The sequence below is a fragment of the Salvia hispanica genome, chromosome 2 (assembly GCF_029641045.1).
Source record: "Salvia hispanica isolate PSC_SH4W2 chromosome 2, Shi_PSC_v1, whole genome shotgun sequence".
NCBI classification, from domain to species: Eukaryota; Viridiplantae; Streptophyta; class Magnoliopsida; order Lamiales; family Lamiaceae; genus Salvia; species Salvia hispanica.
This window is the reverse complement of record NC_142693.1, coordinates 50,795,782-50,816,599: the sequence shown is the minus strand read 5'-3', so window position 1 is coordinate 50,816,599 and position 20,818 is coordinate 50,795,782.

The following is a 20,818-nucleotide window of genomic DNA, read 5'->3' as shown; positions in this document are numbered from 1 at the left end:
CGACGAGAGATCGTACTCGCGATTTAAATTTGTATAGGCTAATCTTGCGTAATTTGCTAAAAGTGGCGACACGACAGAGGGAACCTTTAGAGCATGCACGGGGATGATTAAAATATTCTACGAGAATGACATTTGTGACATTACAAAAATATTATGAAGATACAACCTTTAACTATAGTTATTAGTTTTATCAATACGAGGAAGCTGCTTGGAAATGGAAAGACAAGATGATGGAGAATAATGCTATTCGAAGGACGTAACCAAAATTCGGGATGAAATTTTTGTTAAGATGGGTAGATTGTAACACCCCGACTTTTTCCACCTTTCTTTTTGTTCTTAAAGGGATGTCGTTTGAGCACCGGGAAATTTTCGCACCTTTGTTTACTTTTATCGAGGAATGATACACGATTCTTGAGGAGAAATTAGAAATTATATTTTTTTCTCAAATATAAATGAGTGGTCAAAGAATAAAATTTAGGGCCTATCTTTGTTTATTTTAGTAATACATCCGAGCCCAATCCTTTTGAGTGTATTCTGGGAGAAGCCCAAATTTCCTTCAAATCTTTCTTCCACTCCCAATTCTAAACGGCTTCATCCTTATCCCACCGCCTTAAATATCTCCAACTAAAAATCGGATCTTTGTGATATATCTTTCCCCCAACAATAGCAATCCGTTATATATATATATACTCTCCACACGATTTCACGTTTCATCACATTCAAATCTGAGAGAGAGAAAATAGAGGAGTAGGGAGAAAGCCGTGAGTAGAGACCAAGATTTTTCTGCAGGGTTTATTTTCGCAAGCGAGTTAAGGCAGACTGAGAATTTTCAAGTTAAGAATATTAAGAGAACGAGGTGGCCTTTCTATCCTACATTATTGTGTAGGCTAACTTTTAAATTTACGCAATATCTTTCAAGTATGAGTTATGTGCTTAAAATTCAAATATGTTGTGTCATGCCGTATTTTGTTTTTAAGGATGTGCCACTATCTGATCGCCCTAGTGGGGAGTGAGTCCCTACTAGAAGTTTTGAGTTTAATCGAATTCGGGTTTGTCTAGGGAGTGAGTCCCTATTCAAGCTAGTGTACACAGAGGGGATCCTGCGCTAGCTTTTGAGTTGGCCGGTGCGGTGATCGAGAATGTGGCCACGTTCTCGTTTCACATATGAGGTTCAGATATGGTATGAGGAGAGAGAAAAATGGGCTTCAGCCATACTTTTGAGCGAGAAATGTTTTGGTGACTTGGTCTTTTGTAAAACACCGAGTTCACTTTTAAATGCTGACACAATATTTTGTTGAATTATTTTGGCACGTGTTCACTGGGTACATCAGGTACTCAGCCCTGCGTATGTTTTAAAAATGTGCAGGAAATATAAGTGTTCAGAATGTGTCATGTCTTCACACGTGGCATATTCCTTCTCTCGAATGCTTCCGCTGAGTAGTTATCTTTCTTTTGAGTTCTTGTACTGTTGAGATAATATTCTTTTCAAGTTGTTGATTGTTGAGACACTCTGATTTTATTCGAGCTATTCCCATTTATTTCGAGCTATGGTCGAGTTTCGTTGTTTTCCCCTTTCTTCCCCTCTTCTTTAATCCTCCCCTAGTCGCGATTCAACCGTGTTTTCTATCCTTAGAAAATGCGGTCGTGACAAATTGGTATCAGAGCAATTTTTCTTTCCGCTCTGGACCCGAGAGTCTTTTTCAGCGTTAGTCTAGTTTCGTTTCACTAGACTAAACAGTTTTAGTATTGAAGGCTCACCACGCTCAACCGAGAAAGAGGTAATTTATTTTAATGAGAAAAGGAAGTAGAAAATTTTTGAGAAAGAAAGAAGAGAAATTTTTTGTAAGAATGAGGAATTAAAATCTTTCCGTGAGGGACTGATTTCAAACTGCGAAGAGTATTTGCTATGTTTAAGAAAAGAGCGAGTTTTGAAGAGGAATGATGAGTTTGAGTTTGAGTTTGGGTTGAGTTTGAATTTTGAGTTTGAAAGTGAGAGAGACAGTTCAATTTTTTTTAAGATAAGTTGAGAGTTTTATGATGATGTTTGTTTCGAGTCAAAACCTTTTAAAGTTTGAAAGTAAAGGCTTTTGAGTTTGGAGAAAATGTGTGAGTTTCAAATATATTTTGAGTTTCAAGAGAAAACGAGTAACTTTTGTTTCTTTCGAAGAGCTTGGATTGTGGAAGTGGACGAGAAACGCGAAGGTGCTGCGACATAGGATGCGAGGTGTTATGTGTTTATGCATGTTTAATTATGTGAGATATGAATGACGTTTTTATGTAATGGTTTGTAGATGTTGAGGTATGAGGTAGATTATGAAATTGTTGATGGAAGTGAAGTATGAGACAATGAGCTTTGCGTGCGAACATAGAGTAACTAAGAGATAGGCTAGGATGAACATGCTCGAATTTAGTTAAGAAGTTTCAGCTGCAACCCCACTTTCCTGAGTGATAAGATTAACTAAAATCTGTAGTTGAGCTCGAGTTAAGATGGGTAGTTACAATTTCCTATCATTTTCCCTGAACCTTAAAAACAAGGAGAATACAAAACGATGTTGCGTGTGATAAGGAGTTCAAGAAGAAAAGAAGTTCAAAATGAAAAAAAAATTCAGACGAGAAAGAGTGTGAGACAAGAGGAGATGCCGAGTGATGTAACCATGCAACGACGAGAGATCGTACTCGCGATTTAAATTTGTATAGGCTAATCTTGCGTAATTTGCTAAAAGTGGCGACACGACAGAGGGAACCTTTAGAGCATGCACGGGGATGATTAAAATATTCTACGAGAATGACATTTGTGACATTACAAAAATATTATGAAGATACAACCTTTAACTATAGTTATTAGTTTTATCAATACGAGGAAGCTGCTTGGAAATGGAAAGACAAGATGATGGAGAATAATGCTATTCGAAGGACGTAACCAAAATTCGGGATGAAATTTTTGTTAAGATGGGTAGATTGTAACACCCCGACTTTTTCCACCTTTCTTTTTGTTCTTAAAGGGATGTCGTTTGAGCACCGGGAAATTTTCGCACCTTTGTTTACTTTTATCGAGGAATGATACACGATTCTTGAGGAGAAATTAGAAATTATATTTTTTTCTCAAATATAAATGAGTGGTCAAAGAATAAAATTTAGGGCCTATCTTTGTTTATTTTAGTAATACATCCGAGCCCAATCCTTTTGAGTGTATTCTGGGAGAAGCCCAAATTTCCTTCAAATCTTTCTTCCACTCCCAATTCTAAACGGCTTCATCCTTATCCCACCGCCTTAAATATCTCCAACTAAAAATCGGATCTTTGTGATATATCTTTCCCCCAACAATAGCAATCCGTTATATATATATATACTCTCCACACGATTTCACGTTTCATCACATTCAAATCTGAGAGAGAGAAAATAGAGGAGTAGGGAGAAAGCCGTGAGTAGAGACCAAGATTTTTCTGCAGGGTTTATTTTCGCAAGCGAGTTAAGGCAGAGTGAGAATTTTCAAGTTAAGAATATTAAGAGAACGAGGTGGCCTTTCTATCCTACATTATTGTGTAGGCTAACTTTTAAATTTACGCAATATCTTTCAAGTATGAGTTATGTGCTTAAAATTCAAATATGTTGTGTCATGCCGTATTTTGTTTTTAAGGATGTGCCACTATCTGATCGCCCTAGTGGGGAGTGAGTCCCTACTAGAAGTTTTGAGTTTAATCGAATTCGGGTTTGTCTAGGGAGTGAGTCCCTATTCAAGCTAGTAGTGTACACAGAGGGGATCCTGCGCTAGCTTTTGAGTTGGCCGGTGCGGTGATCGAGAATGTGGCCACGTTCTCGTTTCACATATGAGGTTCAGATATGGTATGAGGAGAGAGAAAAATGGGCTTCAGCCATACTTTTGAGCGAGAAATGTTTTGGTGACTTGGTCTTTTGTAAAACACCGAGTTCACTTTTAAATGCATCACAATATTTTGTTGAATTATTTTGGCACGTGTTCACTGGGTACATCAGGTACTCAGCCCTGCGTATGTTTTAAAAATGTGCAGGAAATATAAGTGTTCAGAATGTGTCATGTCTTCACACGTGGCATATTCCTTCTCTCGAATGCTTCCGCTGAGTAGTTATCTTTCTTTTGAGTTCTTGTACTGTTGAGATAATATTCTTTTCAAGTTGTTGATTGTTGAGACACTCTGATTTTATTCGAGCTATTCCCATTTATTTCGAGCTATGGTCGAGTTTCGTTGTTTTCCCCTTTCTTCCCCTCTTCTTTAATCCTCCCCTAGTCGCGATTCAACCGTGTTTTCTATCCTTAGAAAATGCGGTCGTGACAAATTGGTATCAGAGCAATTTTTCTTTCCGCTCTGGACCCGAGAGTCTTTTTCAGCGTTAGTGTAGTTTCGTTTCACTAGACTAAACAGTTTTAGTATTGAAGGCTCACCACGCTCAACCGAGAAAGAGGTAATTTATTTTAATGAGAAAAGGAAGTAGATAATTTTTGAGAAAGAAAGAAGAGAAATTTTTTGTAAGAATGAGGAATTAAAATCTTTCCGTGAGGGACTGATTTCAAACTGAGAAGAGTATTTGCTATGTTTAAGAAAAGAGCGAGTTTTGAAGAGGAATGATGAGTTTGAGTTTGAGTTTGGGTTGAGTTTGAATTTTGAGTTTGAAAGTGAGAGAGACAGTTCAATTTTTTTTAAGATAAGTTGAGAGTTTTATGATGATGTTTGTTTCGAGTCAAAACCTTTTAAAGTTTGAAAGTAAAGGCTTTTGAGTTTGGAGAAAATGTGTGAGTTTCAAATATATTTTGAGTTTCAAGAGAAAACGAGTAACTTTTGTTTCTTTCGAAGAGCTTGGATTGTGGAAGTGGACGAGAAACGCGAAGGTGCTGCGACATAGGATGCGAGGTGTTATGTGTTTATGCATGTTTAATCATGCGAGATATGAATGACGTTTTTATGTAATGGTTTGTAGATGTTGAGGTATGACGTAGATTATGAAATTGTTGATGGAAGTGAAGTATGAGACAATGAGCTTTGCGTGCGAACATAGAGTAACTAAGAGATAGGCTAGGATGAACATGCTCGAATTTAGTTAAGAAGTTTCAGCTGCAACCCCACTTTCCTGAGTGATAAGATTAACTAAAATCTGTAGTTGAGCTCGAGTTAAGATGGGTAGTTACAATTTCCTATCATTTTCCCTGAACCTTAAAAACAAGGAGAATACAAAACGATGTTGCGTGTGATAAGGAGTTCAAGAAGAAAAGAAGTTCAAAATGAAAAAAAAATTCAGACGAGAAAGAGTGTGAGACAAGAGGAGATGCCGAGTGATGTAACCATGCAACGACGAGAGATCGTACTCGCGATTTAAATTTGTATAGGCTAATCTTGCGTAATTTGCTAAAAGTGGCGACACGACAGAGGGAACCTTTAGAGCATGCACGGGGATGATTAAAATATTCTACGAGAATGACATTTGTGACATTACAAAAATATTATGAAGATACAACCTTTAACTATAGTTATTAGTTTTATCAATACGAGGAAGCTGCTTGGAAATGGAAAGACAAGATGATGGAGAATAATGCTATTCGAAGGACGTAACCAAAATTCGGGATGAAATTTTTGTTAAGATGGGTAGATTGTAACACCCCGACTTTTTCCACCTTTCTTTTTGTTCTTAAAGGGATGTCGTTTGAGCACCGGGAAATTTTCGCACCTTTGTTTACTTTTATCGAGGAATGATACACGATTCTTGAGGAGAAATTAGAAATTATATTTTTTTCTCAAATATAAATGAGTGGTCAAAGAATAAAATTTAGGGCCTATCTTTGTTTATTTTAGTAATACATCCGAGCCCAATCCTTTTGAGTGTATTCTGGGAGAAGCCCAAATTTCCTTCAAATCTTTCTTCCACTCCCAATTCTAAACGGCTTCATCCTTATCCCACCGCCTTAAATATCTCCAACTAAAAATCGGATCTTTGTGATATATCTTTCCCCCAACAATAGCAATCCGTTATATATATATATACTCTCCACACGATTTCACGTTTCATCACATTCAAATCTGAGAGAGAGAAAATAGAGGAGTAGGGAGAAAGCCGTGAGTAGAGACCAAGATTTTTCTGCAGGGTTTATTTTCGCAAGCGAGTTAAGGCAGAGTGAGAATTTTCAAGTTAAGAATATTAAGAGAACGAGGTGGCCTTTCTATCCTACATTATTGTGTAGGCTAACTTTTAAATTTACGCAATATCTTTCAAGTATGAGTTATGTGCTTAAAATTCAAATATGTTGTGTCATGCCGTATTTTGTTTTTAAGGATGTGCCACTATCTGATCGCCCTAGTGGGGAGTGAGTCCCTACTAGAAGTTTTGAGTTTAATCGAATTCGGGTTTGTCTAGGGAGTGAGTCCCTATTCAAGCTAGTAGTGTACACAGAGGGGATCCTGCGCTAGCTTTTGAGTTGGCCGGTGCGGTGATCGAGAATGTGGCCACGTTCTCGTTTCACATATGAGGTTCAGATATGGTATGAGGAGAGAGAAAAATGGGCTTCAGCCATACTTTTGAGCGAGAAATGTTTTGGTGACTTGGTCTTTTGTAAAACACCGAGTTCACTTTTAAATGCATCACAATATTTTGTTGAATTATTTTGGCACGTGTTCACTGGGTACATCAGGTACTCAGCCCTGCGTATGTTTTAAAAATGTGCAGGAAATATAAGTGTTCAGAATGTGTCATGTCTTCACACGTGGCATATTCCTTCTCTCGAATGCTTCCGCTGAGTAGTTATCTTTCTTTTGAGTTCTTGTACTGTTGAGATAATATTCTTTTCAAGTTGTTGATTGTTGAGACACTCTGATTTTATTCGAGCTATTCCCATTTATTTCGAGCTATGGTCGAGTTTCGTTGTTTTCCCCTTTCTTCCCCTCTTCTTTAATCCTCCCCTAGTCGCGATTCAACCGTGTTTTCTATCCTTAGAAAATGCGGTCGTGACAAATTGGTATCAGAGCAATTTTTCTTTCCGCTCTGGACCCGAGAGTCTTTTTCAGCGTTAGTGTAGTTTCGTTTCACTAGACTAAACAGTTTTAGTATTGAAGGCTCACCACGCTCAACCGAGAAAGAGGTAATTTATTTTAATGAGAAAAGGAAGTAGATAATTTTTGAGAAAGAAAGAAGAGAAATTTTTTGTAAGAATGAGGAATTAAAATCTTTCCGTGAGGGACTGATTTCAAACTGAGAAGAGTATTTGCTATGTTTAAGAAAAGAGCGAGTTTTGAAGAGGAATGATGAGTTTGAGTTTGAGTTTGGGTTGAGTTTGAATTTTGAGTTTGAAAGTGAGAGAGACAGTTCAATTTTTTTTAAGATAAGTTGAGAGTTTTATGATGATGTTTGTTTCGAGTCAAAACCTTTTAAAGTTTGAAAGTAAAGGCTTTTGAGTTTGGAGAAAATGTGTGAGTTTCAAATATATTTTGAGTTTCAAGAGAAAACGAGTAACTTTTGTTTCTTTCGAAGAGCTTGGATTGTGGAAGTGGACGAGAAACGCGAAGGTGCTGCGACATAGGATGCGAGGTGTTATGTGTTTATGCATGTTTAATCATGCGAGATATGAATGACGTTTTTATGTAATGGTTTGTAGATGTTGAGGTATGACGTAGATTATGAAATTGTTGATGGAAGTGAAGTATGAGACAATGAGCTTTGCGTGCGAACATAGAGTAACTAAGAGATAGGCTAGGATGAACATGCTCGAATTTAGTTAAGAAGTTTCAGCTGCAACCCCACTTTCCTGAGTGATAAGATTAACTAAAATCTGTAGTTGAGCTCGAGTTAAGATGGGTAGTTACAATTTCCTATCATTTTCCCTGAACCTTAAAAACAAGGAGAATACAAAACGATGTTGCGTGTGATAAGGAGTTCAAGAAGAAAAGAAGTTCAAAATGAAAAAAAAATTCAGACGAGAAAGAGTGTGAGACAAGAGGAGATGCCGAGTGATGTAACCATGCAACGACGAGAGATCGTACTCGCGATTTAAATTTGTATAGGCTAATCTTGCGTAATTTGCTAAAAGTGGCGACACGACAGAGGGAACCTTTAGAGCATGCACGGGGATGATTAAAATATTCTACGAGAATGACATTTGTGACATTACAAAAATATTATGAAGATACAACCTTTAACTATAGTTATTAGTTTTATCAATACGAGGAAGCTGCTTGGAAATGGAAAGACAAGATGATGGAGAATAATGCTATTCGAAGGACGTAACCAAAATTCGGGATGAAATTTTTGTTAAGATGGGTAGATTGTAACACCCCGACTTTTTCCACCTTTCTTTTTGTTCTTAAAGGGATGTCGTTTGAGCACCGGGAAATTTTCGCACCTTTGTTTACTTTTATCGAGGAATGATACACGATTCTTGAGGAGAAATTAGAAATTATATTTTTTTCTCAAATATAAATGAGTGGTCAAAGAATAAAATTTAGGGCCTATCTTTGTTTATTTTAGTAATACATCCGAGCCCAATCCTTTTGAGTGTATTCTGGGAGAAGCCCAAATTTCCTTCAAATCTTTCTTCCACTCCCAATTCTAAACGGCTTCATCCTTATCCCACCGCCTTAAATATCTCCAACTAAAAATCGGATCTTTGTGATATATCTTTCCCCCAACAATAGCAATCCGTTATATATATATATATATACTCTCCACACGATTTCACGTTTCATCACATTCAAATCTGAGAGAGAGAAATAGAGGAGTAGGGAGAAAGCCGTGAGTAGAGACCAAGATTTTTCTGCAGGGTTTATTTTCGCAAGCGAGTTAAGGCAGAGTGAGAATTTTCAAGTTAAGAATATTAAGAGAACGAGGTGGCCTTTCTATCCTACATTATTGTGTAGGCTAACTTTTAAATTTACGCAATATCTTTCAAGTATGAGTTATGTGCTTAAAATTCAAATATGTTGTGTCATGCCGTATTTTGTTTTTAAGGATGTGCCACTATCTGATCGCCCTAGTGGGGAGCGAGTCCCTACTAGAAGTTTTGAGTTTAATCGAATTCGGGTTTGTCTAGGGAGAGTGAGTCCCTATTCAAGCTAGTGTAAACAGAGGGGATCCTGCGCTAGCTTTCGAGTTGGCCGGTGCGGTGATCGAGAATGTGGCCACGTTCTCGTTTCACATATGAGGTTCAGATATGGTATGAGGAGAGAGAAAAATAGGCTTCAGCCATACTTTTGAGCGAGAAATGTTTTGGTGACTTGGTCTTTTGTAAAACACCGAGTTCACTTTTAAATGCATCACAATATTTTGTTGAATTATTTTGGCACGTGTTCACTGGGTACATCAGGTACGCAGCCCTGCATATGTTTTAAAAATGTGCAGGAAATATAAGTGTTCAGAATGTGTCATGTCTTCACACGTGGCATATTCCTTCTCTCGAATGCTTCCGCTGAGTAGTTATCTTTCTTTTGAGTTCTTGTACTGTTGAGATAATATTCTTTTCAAGTTGTTGATTGTTGAGACACTCTGATTTTATTCGAGCTATTCCCATTTATTTCGAGCTATGGTCGAGTTTCGTTGTTTTCCCCTTTCTTCCCCTCTTCTTTAATCCTCCCCTAGTCGCGATTCAACCGTGTTTTCTATCCTTAGAAAATGCGGTCGTGACAAATTGGTATCAGAGCAATTTTTCTTTCCGCTCTGGACCCGAGAGTCTTTTTCAGCGTTAGTCTAGTTTCGTTTCACTAGACTAAACAGTTTTAGTATTGAAGGCTCACCACGCTCAACCGAGAAAGAGGTAATTTATTTTAATGAGAAAAGGAAGTAGAAAATTTTTGAGAAAGAAAGAAGAGAATTTTTTTGTAAGAATGAGGAAGTAAAATCTTTCCGTGAGGGACTGATTTCAAACTGAGAAGAGTATTTGCTATGTTTAAGAAAAGAGCGAGTTTTGAAGAGGAATGATGAGTTTGAGTTTGAATTTTGAGTTTGAAAGTGAGAGAGACAGTTCAATTTTTTTTAAGATAAGTTGAGAGTTTTATGATGATGTTTGTTTCGAGTCAAAACCTTTTAAAGTTTGAAAGTAAAGGCTTTTGAGTTTGGAGAAAATGTGTGAGTTTCAAATATATTTTGAGTTTCAAGAGAAAACGAGTAACTTTTGTTTCTTTCGAAGAGCTTGGATTATGGAAGTGGACGAGAAACGCGAAGGTGCTGCGACATAGGATGCGAGGTGTTATGTGTTTATGCATGTTTAATTATGTGAGATATGAATGACGTTTTTATGTAATGGTTTGTAGATGTTGAGGTATGAGTTATGAAATTGTTGATGGAAGTGAAGTATGAGACAATGAGCTTTGCGTGCGAACATAGAGAGTAACTAAGAGATAGGCTAGGATGAACATGCTCGAATTTAGTTAAGAAGTTTCAGCTGCAACCCCACTTTCCTGAGTGATAAGATTAACTAAAATCTGTAGTTGAGCTCGAGTTAAGATGGGTAGTTACAATTTCCTATCATTTTCCCTGAACCTTAAAAACAAGGAGAATACAAAACGATGTTGCGTGTGATAAGGAGTTCAAGAAGAAAAGAAGTTCAAAATGAAAAAAAATTTCAGACGAGAAAGAGTGTGAGACAAGAGGAGATGCCGAGTGATGTAACCATGCAACGACGAGAGATCGTACTCGCGATTTAAATTTGTATAGGCTAATCTTGCGTAATTTGCTAAAAGTGGCGACACGACAGAGGGAACCTTTAGAGCATGCACGGGGATGATTAAAATATTCTACGAGAATGACATTTGTGACATTACAAAAATATTATGAAGATACAACCTTTAACTATAGTTATTAGTTTTATCAATACGAGGAAGCTGCTTGGAAATGGAAAGACAAGATGATGGAGAATAATGCTATTCGAAGGACGTAACCAAAATTCGGGATGAAATTTTTGTTAAGATGGGTAGATTGTAACACCCCGACTTTTTCCACCTTTCTTTTTGTTCTTAAAGGGATGTCGTTTGAGCACCGGGAAATTTTCGCACCTTTGTTTACTTTTATCGAGGAATGATACACGATTCTTGAGGAGAAATTAGAAATTATATTTTTTTCTCAAATATAAATGAGTGGTCAAAGAATAAAATTTAGGGCCTATCTTTGTTTATTTTAGTAATACATCCGAGCCCAATCCTTTTGAGTGTATTCTGGGAGAAGCCCAAATTTCCTTCAAATCTTTCTTCCACTCCCAATTCTAAACGGCTTCATCCTTATCCCACCGCCTTAAATATCTCCAACTAAAAATCGGATCTTTGTGATATATCTTTCCCCCAACAATAGCAATCCGTTATATATATATATATATACTCTCCACACGATTTCACGTTTCATCACATTCAAATCTGAGAGAGAGAAATAGAGGAGTAGGGAGAAAGCCGTGAGTAGAGACCAAGATTTTTCTGCAGGGTTTATTTTCGCAAGCGAGTTAAGGCAGAGTGAGAATTTTCAAGTTAAGAATATTAAGAGAACGAGGTGGCCTTTCTATCCTACATTATTGTGTAGGCTAACTTTTAAATTTACGCAATATCTTTCAAGTATGAGTTATGTGCTTAAAATTCAAATATGTTGTGTCATGCCGTATTTTGTTTTTAAGGATGTGCCACTATCTGATCGCCCTAGTGGGGAGCGAGTCCCTACTAGAAGTTTTGAGTTTAATCGAATTCGGGTTTGTCTAGGGAGAGTGAGTCCCTATTCAAGCTAGTGTAAACAGAGGGGATCCTGCGCTAGCTTTCGAGTTGGCCGGTGCGGTGATCGAGAATGTGGCCACGTTCTCGTTTCACATATGAGGTTCAGATATGGTATGAGGAGAGAGAAAAATGGGCTTCAGCCATACTTTTGAGCGAGAAATGTTTTGGTGACTTGGTCTTTTGTAAAACACCGAGTTCACTTTTAAATGCATCACAATATTTTGTTGAATTATTTTGGCACGTGTTCACTGGGTACATCAGGTACTCAGCCCTGCATATGTTTTAAAAATGTGCAGGAAATATAAGTGTTCAGAATGTGTCATGTCTTCACACGTGGCATATTCCTTCTCTCGAATGCTTCCGCTGAGTAGTTATCTTTCTTTTGAGTTCTTGTACTGTTGAGATAATATTCTTTTCAAGTTGTTGATTGTTGAGACACTCTGATTTTATTTCGAGCTATTCCCATTTATTTCGAGCTATGGTCGAGTTTCGTTGTTTTCCCCTTTCTTCCCCTCTTCTTTAATCCTCCCCTAGTCGCGATTCAACCGTGTTTTCTATCCTTAGAAAATGCGGTCGTGACAAATTGGTATCAGAGCAATTTTTCTTTCCGCTCTGGACCCGAGAGTCTTTTTCAGCGTTAGTCTAGTTTCGTTTCACTAGACTAAACAGTTTTAGTATTGAAGGCTCACCACGCTCAACCGAGAAAGAGGTAATTTATTTTAATGAGAAAAGGAAGTAGAAAATTTTTGAGAAAGAAAGAAGTGAAAATTTTTGTAAGAATGAGGAAGTAAAATCTTTCCGTGAGGGACTGATTTCAAACTGAGAAGAGTATTTGCTATGTTTTAAGAAAAGAGCGAGTTTTGAAGAGGAATGATTAGTTTGAGTTTGAGTTTGGGTTGAGTTTGAATTTTGAGTTTGAAAGTGAGAGAGACAGTTCAATTTTTTTTAAGATAAGTTGAGAGTTTTATGATGATGTTTGTTTCGAGTCAAAACCTTTTAAAGTTTGAAAGTAAAGGCTTTTGAGTTTGGAGAAAATGTGTGAGTTTCAAATATATTTTGAGTTTCAAGAGAAAACGAGTAACTTTTGTTTCTTTCGAAGAGCTTGGATTGTGGAAGTGGACGAGAAACGCGAAGGTGCTGCGACATAGGATGCGAGGTGTTATGTGTTTATGCATGTTTAATCATGCGAGATATGAATGACGTTTTTATGTAATGGTTTGTAGATGTTGAGGTATGACGTAGATTATGAAATTGTTGATGGAAGTGAAGTATGAGACAATGAGCTTTGCGTGCGAACATAGAGTAACTAAGAGATAGGCTAGGATGAACATGCTCGAATTTAGTTAAGAAGTTTCAGCTGCAACCCCACTTTCCTGAGTGATAAGATTAACTAAAATCTGTAGTTGAGCTCGAGTTAAGATGGGTAGTTACAATTTCCTATCATTTTCCCTGAACCTTAAAAACAAGGAGAATACAAAACGATGTTGCGTGTGATAAGGAGTTCAAGAAGAAAAGAAGTTCAAAATGAAAAAAAAAATTCAGACGAGAAAGAGTGTGAGACAAGAGGAGATGCCGAGTGATGTAACCATGCAACGACGAGAGATCGTACTCGCGATTTAAATTTGTATAGGCTAATCTTGCGTAATTTGCTAAAAGTGGCGACACGACAGAGGGAACCTTTAGAGCATGCACGGGGATGATTAAAATATTCTACGAGAATGACATTTGTGACATTACAAAAATATTATGAAGATACAACCTTTAACTATAGTTATTAGTTTTATCAATACGAGGAAGCTGCTTGGAAATGGAAAGACAAGATGATGGAGAATAATGCTATTCGAAGGACGTAACCAAAATTCGGGATGAAATTTTTGTTAAGATGGGTAGATTGTAACACCCCGACTTTTTCCACCTTTCTTTTTGTTCTTAAAGGGATGTCGTTTGAGCACCGGGAAATTTTCGCACCTTTGTTTACTTTTATCGAGGAATGATACACGATTCTTGAGGAGAAATTAGAAATTATATTTTTTTCTCAAATATAAATGAGTGGTCAAAGAATAAAATTTAGGGCCTATCTTTGTTTATTTTAGTAATACATCCGAGCCCAATCCTTTTGAGTGTATTCTGGGAGAAGCCCAAATTTCCTTCAAATCTTTCTTCCACTCCCAATTCTAAACGGCTTCATCCTTATCCCACCGCCTTAAATATCTCCAACTAAAAATCGGATCTTTGTGATATATCTTTCCCCCAACAATAGCAATCCGTTATATATATATATATATATACTCTCCACACGATTTCACGTTTCATCACATTCAAATCTGAGAGAGAGAAATAGAGGAGTAGGGAGAAAGCCGTGAGTAGAGACCAAGATTTTTCTGCAGGGTTTATTTTCGCAAGCGAGTTAAGGCAGAGTGAGAATTTTCAAGTTAAGAATATTAAGAGAACGAGGTGGCCTTTCTATCCTACATTATTGTGTAGGCTAACTTTTAAATTTACGCAATATCTTTCAAGTATGAGTTATGTGCTTAAAATTCAAATATGTTGTGTCATGCCGTATTTTGTTTTTAAGGATGTGCCACTATCTGATCGCCCTAGTGGGGAGCGAGTCCCTACTAGAAGTTTTGAGTTTAATCGAATTCGGGTTTGTCTAGGGAGACTGAGTCCCTATTCAAGCTAGTGTAAACAGAGGGGATCCTGCGCTAGCTTTCGAGTTGGCCGGTGCGGTGATCGAGAATGTGGCCACGTTCTCGTTTCACATATGAGGTTCAGATATGGTATGAGGAGAGAGAAAAATGGGCTTCAGCCATACTTTTGAGCGAGAAATGTTTTGGTGACTTGGTCTTTTGTAAAACACCGAGTTCACTTTTAAATGCATCACAATATTTTGTTGAATTATTTTGGCACGTGTTCACTGGGTACATCAGGTACTCAGCCCTGCATATGTTTTAAAAATGTGCAGGAAATATAAGTGTTCAGAATGTGTCATGTCTTCACACGTGGCATATTCCTTCTCTCGAATGCTTCCGCTGAGTAGTTATCTTTCTTTTGAGTTCTTGTACTGTTGAGATAATATTCTTTTCAAGTTGTTGATTGTTGAGACACTCTGATTTTATTCGAGCTATTCCCATTTATTTCGAGCTATGGTCGAGTTTCGTTGTTTTCCCCTTTCTTCCCCTCTTCTTTAATCCTCCCCTAGTCGCGATTCAACCGTGTTTTCTATCCTTAGAAAATGCGGTCGTGACAAATTGGTATCAGAGCAATTTTTCTTTCCGCTCTGGACCCGAGAGTCTTTTTCAGCGTTAGTCTAGTTTCGTTTCACTAGACTAAACAGTTTTAGTATTGAAGGCTCACCACGCTCAACCGAGAAAGAGGTAATTTATTTTAATGAGAAAAGGAAGTAGAAAATTTTTGAGAAAGAAAGAAGTGAAAATTTTTGTAAGAATGAGGAAGTAAAATCTTTCCGTGAGGGACTGATTTCAAACTGAGAAGAGTATTTGCTATGTTTTAAGAAAAGAGCGAGTTTTGAAGAGGAATGATTAGTTTGAGTTTGAGTTTGGGTTGAGTTTGAATTTTGAGTTTGAAAGTGAGAGAGACAGTTCAATTTTTTTTAAGATAAGTTGAGAGTTTTATGATGATGTTTGTTTCGAGTCAAAACCTTTTAAAGTTTGAAAGTAAAGGCTTTTGAGTTTGGAGAAAATGTGTGAGTTTCAAATATATTTTGAGTTTCAAGAGAAAACGAGTAACTTTTGTTTCTTTCGAAGAGCTTGGATTGTGGAAGTGGACGAGAAACGCGAAGGTGCTGCGACATAGGATGCGAGGTGTTATGTGTTTATGCATGTTTAATCATGCGAGATATGAATGACGTTTTTATGTAATGGTTTGTAGATGTTGAGGTATGACGTAGATTATGAAATTGTTGATGGAAGTGAAGTATGAGACAATGAGCTTTGCGTGCGAACATAGAGTAACTAAGAGATAGGCTAGGATGAACATGCTCGAATTTAGTTAAGAAGTTTCAGCTGCAACCCCACTTTCCTGAGTGATAAGATTAACTAAAATCTGTAGTTGAGCTCGAGTTAAGATGGGTAGTTACAATTTCCTATCATTTTCCCTGAACCTTAAAACCAAGGAGAATACAAAACGATGTTGCGTGTGATAAGGAGTTCAAGAAGAAAAGAAGTTCAAAATGAAAAAAAAATTCAGACGAGAAAGAGTGTGAGACAAGAGGAGATGCCGAGTGATGTAACCATGCAACGACGAGAGATCGTACTCGCGATTTAAATTTGTATAGGCTAATCTTGCGTAATTTGCTAAAAGTGGCGACACGACAGAGGGAACCTTTAGAGCATGCACGGGGATGATTAAAATATTCTACGAGAATGACATTTGTGACATTACAAAAATATTATGAAGATACAACCTTTAACTATAGTTATTAGTTTTATCAATACGAGGAAGCTGCTTGGAAATGGAAAGACAAGATGATGGAGAATAATGCTATTCGAAGGACGTAACCAAAATTCGGGATGAAATTTTTGTTAAGATGGGTAGATTGTAACACCCCGACTTTTTCCACCTTTCTTTTTGTTCTTAAAGGGATGTCGTTTGAGCACCGGGAAATTTTCGCACCTTTGTTTACTTTTATCGAGGAATGATACACGATTCTTGAGGAGAAATTAGAAATTATATTTTTTTCTCAAATATAAATGAGTGGTCAAAGAATAAAATTTAGGGCCTATCTTTGTTTATTTTAGTAATACATCCGAGCCCAATCCTTTTGAGTGTATTCTGGGAGAAGCCCAAATTTCCTTCAAATCTTTCTTCCACTCCCAATTCTAAACGGCTTCATCCTTATCCCACCGCCTTAAATATCTCCAACTAAAAATCGGATCTTTGTGATATATCTTTCCCCCAACAATAGCAATCCGTTATATATATATATATATATACTCTCCACACGATTTCACGTTTCATCACATTCAAATCTGAGAGAGAGAAATAGAGGAGTAGGGAGAAAGCCGTGAGTAGAGACCAAGATTTTTCTGCAGGGTTTATTTTCGCAAGCGAGTTAAGGCAGAGTGAGAATTTTCAAGTTAAGAATATTAAGAGAACGAGGTGGCCTTTCTATCCTACATTATTGTGTAGGCTAACTTTTAAATTTACGCAATATCTTTCAAGTATGAGTTATGTGCTTAAAATTCAAATATGTTGTGTCATGCCGTATTTTGTTTTTAAGGATGTGCCACTATCTGATCGCCCTAGTGGGGAGCGAGTCCCTACTAGAAGTTTTGAGTTTAATCGAATTCGGGTTTGTCTAGGGAGAGTGAGTCCCTATTCAAGCTAGTGTAAACAGAGGGGATCCTGCGCTAGCTTTCGAGTTGGCCGGTGCGGTGATCGAGAATGTGGCCACGTTCTCGTTTCACATATGAGGTTCAGATATGGTATGAGGAGAGAGAAAAATGGGCTTCAGCCATACTTTTGAGCGAGAAATGTTTTGGTGACTTGGTCTTTTGTAAAACACCGAGTTCACTTTTAAATGCATCACAATATTTTGTTGAATTATTTTGGCACGTGTTCACTGGGTACATCAGGTACTCAGCCCTGCATATGTTTTAAAAATGTGCAGGAAATATAAGTGTTCAGAATGTGTCATGTCTTCACACGTGGCATATTCCTTCTCTCGAATGCTTCCGCTGAGTAGTTATCTTTCTTTTGAGTTCTTGTACTGTTGAGATAATATTCTTTTCAAGTTGTTGATTGTTGAGACACTCTGATTTTATTCGAGCTATTCCCATTTATTTCGAGCTATGGTCGAGTTTCGTTGTTTTCCCCTTTCTTCCCCTCTTCTTTAATCCTCCCCTAGTCGCGATTCAACCGTGTTTTCTATCCTTAGAAAATGCGGTCGTGACAAATTGGTATCAGAGCAATTTTTCTTTCCGCTCTGGACCCGAGAGTCTTTTTCAGCGTTAGTCTAGTTTCGTTTCACTAGACTAAACAGTTTTAGTATTGAAGGCTCACCACGCTCAACCGAGAAAGAGGTAATTTATTTTAATGAGAAAAGGAAGTAGAAAATTTTTGAGAAAGAAAGAAGTGAAAATTTTTGTAAGAATGAGGAAGTAAAATCTTTCCGTGAGGGACTGATTTCAAACTGAGAAGAGTATTTGCTATGTTTTAAGAAAAGAGCGAGTTTTGAAGAGGAATGATTAGTTTGAGTTTGAGTTTGGGTTGAGTTTGAATTTTGAGTTTGAAAGTGAGAGAGACAGTTCAATTTTTTTTAAGATAAGTTGAGAGTTTTATGATGATGTTTGTTTCGAGTCAAAACCTTTTAAAGTTTGAAAGTAAAGGCTTTTGAGTTTGGAGAAAATGTGTGAGTTTCAAATATATTTTGAGTTTCAAGAGAAAACGAGTAACTTTTGTTTCTTTCGAAGAGCTTGGATTGTGGAAGTGGACGAGAAACGCGAAGGTGCTGCGACATAGGATGCGAGGTGTTATGTGTTTATGCATGTTTAATCATGCGAGATATGAATGACGTTTTTATGTAATGGTTTGTAGATGTTGAGGTATGACGTAGATTATGAAATTGTTGATGGAAGTGAAGTATGAGACAATGAGCTTTGCGTGCGAACATAGAGTAACTAAGAGATAGGCTAGGATGAACATGCTCGAATTTAGTTAAGAAGTTTCAGCTGCAACCCCACTTTCCTGAGTGATAAGATTAACTAAAATCTGTAGTTGAGCTCGAGTTAAGATGGGTAGTTACAATTTCCTATCATTTTCCCTGAACCATAAAACCAAGGAGAATACAAAACGATGTTGCGTGTGATAAGGAGTTCAAGAAGAAAAGAAGTTCAAAATGAAAAAAAAAATCAGACGAGAAAGAGTGTGAGACAAGAGGAGATGCCGAGTGATGTAACCATGCAACGACGAGAGATCGTACTCGCGATTTAAATTTGTATAGGCTAATCTTGCGTAATTTGCTAAAAGTGGCGACACGACAGAGGGAACCTTTAGAGCATGCACGGGGATGATTAAAATATTCTACGAGAATGACATTTGTGACATTACAAAAATATTATGAAGATACAACCTTTAACTATAGTTATTAGTTTTATCAATACGAGGAAGCTGCTTGGAAATGGAAAGACAAGATGATGGAGAATAATGCTATTCGAAGGACGTAACCAAAATTCGGGATGAAATTTTTGTTAAGATGGGTAGATTGTAACACCCCGACTTTTTCCACCTTTCTTTTTGTTCTTAAAGGGATGTCGTTTGAGCACCGGGAAATTTTCGCACCTTTGTTTACTTTTATCGAGGAATGATACACGATTCTTGAGGAGAAATTAGAAATTATATTTTTTTCTCAAATATAAATGAGTGGTCAAAGAATAAAATTTAGGGCCTATCTTTGTTTATTTTAGTAATACATCCGAGCCCAATCCTTTTGAGTGTATTCTGGGAGAAGCCCAAATTTCCTTCAAATCTTTCTTCCACTCCCAATTCTAAACGGCTTCATCCTTATCCCACCGCCTTAAATATCTCCAACTAAAAATCGGATCTTTGTGATATATCTTTCCCCCAACAATAGCAATCCGTTATATATATATATATATATACTCTCCACACGATTTCACGTTTCATCACATTCAAATCTGAGAGAGAGAAATAGAGGAGTAGGGAGAAAGCCGTGAGTAGAGACCAAGATTTTTCTGCAGGGTTTATTTTCGCAAGCGAGTTAAGGCAGAGTGAGAATTTTCAAGTTAAGAATATTAAGAGAACGAGGTGGCCTTTCTATCCTACATTATTGTGTAGGCTAACTTTTAAATTTACGCAATATCTTTCAAGTATGAGTTATGTGCTTAAAATTCAAATATGTTGTGTCATGCCGTATTTTGTTTTTAAGGATGTGCCACTATCTGATCGCCCTAGTGGGGAGCGAGTCCCTACTAGAAGTTTTGAGTTTAATCGAATTCGGGTTTGTCTAGGGAGAGTGAGTCCCTATTCAAGCTAGTGTAAACAGAGGGGATCCTGCGCTAGCTTTCGAGTTGGCCGGTGCGGTGATCGAGAATGTGGCCACGTTCTCGTTTCACATATGAGGTTCAGATATGGTATGAGGAGAGAGAAAAATGGGCTTCAGCCATACTTTTGAGCGAGAAATGTTTTGGTGACTTGGTCTTTTGTAAAACACCGAGTTCACTTTTAAATGCATCACAATATTTTGTTGAATTATTTTGGCACGTGTTCACTGGGTACATCAGGTACTCAGCCCTGCATATGTTTTAAAAATGTGCAGGAAATATAAGTGTTCAGAATGTGTCATGTCTTCACACGTGGCATATTCCTTCTCTCGAATGCTTCCGCTGAGTAGTTATCTTTCTTTTGAGTTCTTGTACTGTTGAGATAATATTCTTTTCAAGTTGTTGATTGTTGAGACACTCTGATTTTATTCGAGCTATTCCCATTTATTTCGAGCTATGGTCGAGTTTCGTTGTTTTCCCCTTTCTTCCCCTCTTCTTTAATCCTCCCCTAGTCGCGATTCAACCGTGTTTTCTATCCTTAGAAAATGCGGTCGTGACAAATTGGTATCAGAGCAATTTTTCTTTCCGCTCTGGACCCGAGAGTCTTTTTCAGCGTTAGTCTAGTTTCGTTTCACTAGACTAAACAGTTTTAGTATTGAAGGCTCACCACGCTCAACCGAGAAAGAGGTAATTTATTTTAATGAGAAAAGGAAGTAGAAAATTTTTGAGAAAGAAAGAAGTGAAAATTTTTGTAAGAATGAGGAAGTAAAATCTTTCCGTGAGGGACTGATTTCAAACTGAGAAGAGTATTTGCTATGTTTTAAGAAAAGAGCGAGTTTTGAAGAGGAATGATTAGTTTGAGTTTGAGTTTGGGTTGAGTTTGAATTTTGAGTTTGAAAGTGAGAGAGACAGTTCAATTTTTTTTAAGATAAGTTGAGAGTTTTATGATGATGTTTGTTTCGAGTCAAAACCTTTTAAAGTTTGAAAGTAAAGGCTTTTGAGTTTGGAGAAAATGTGTGAGTTTCAAATATATTTTGAGTTTCAAGAGAAAACGAGTAACTTTTGTTTCTTTCGAAGAGCTTGGATTGTGGA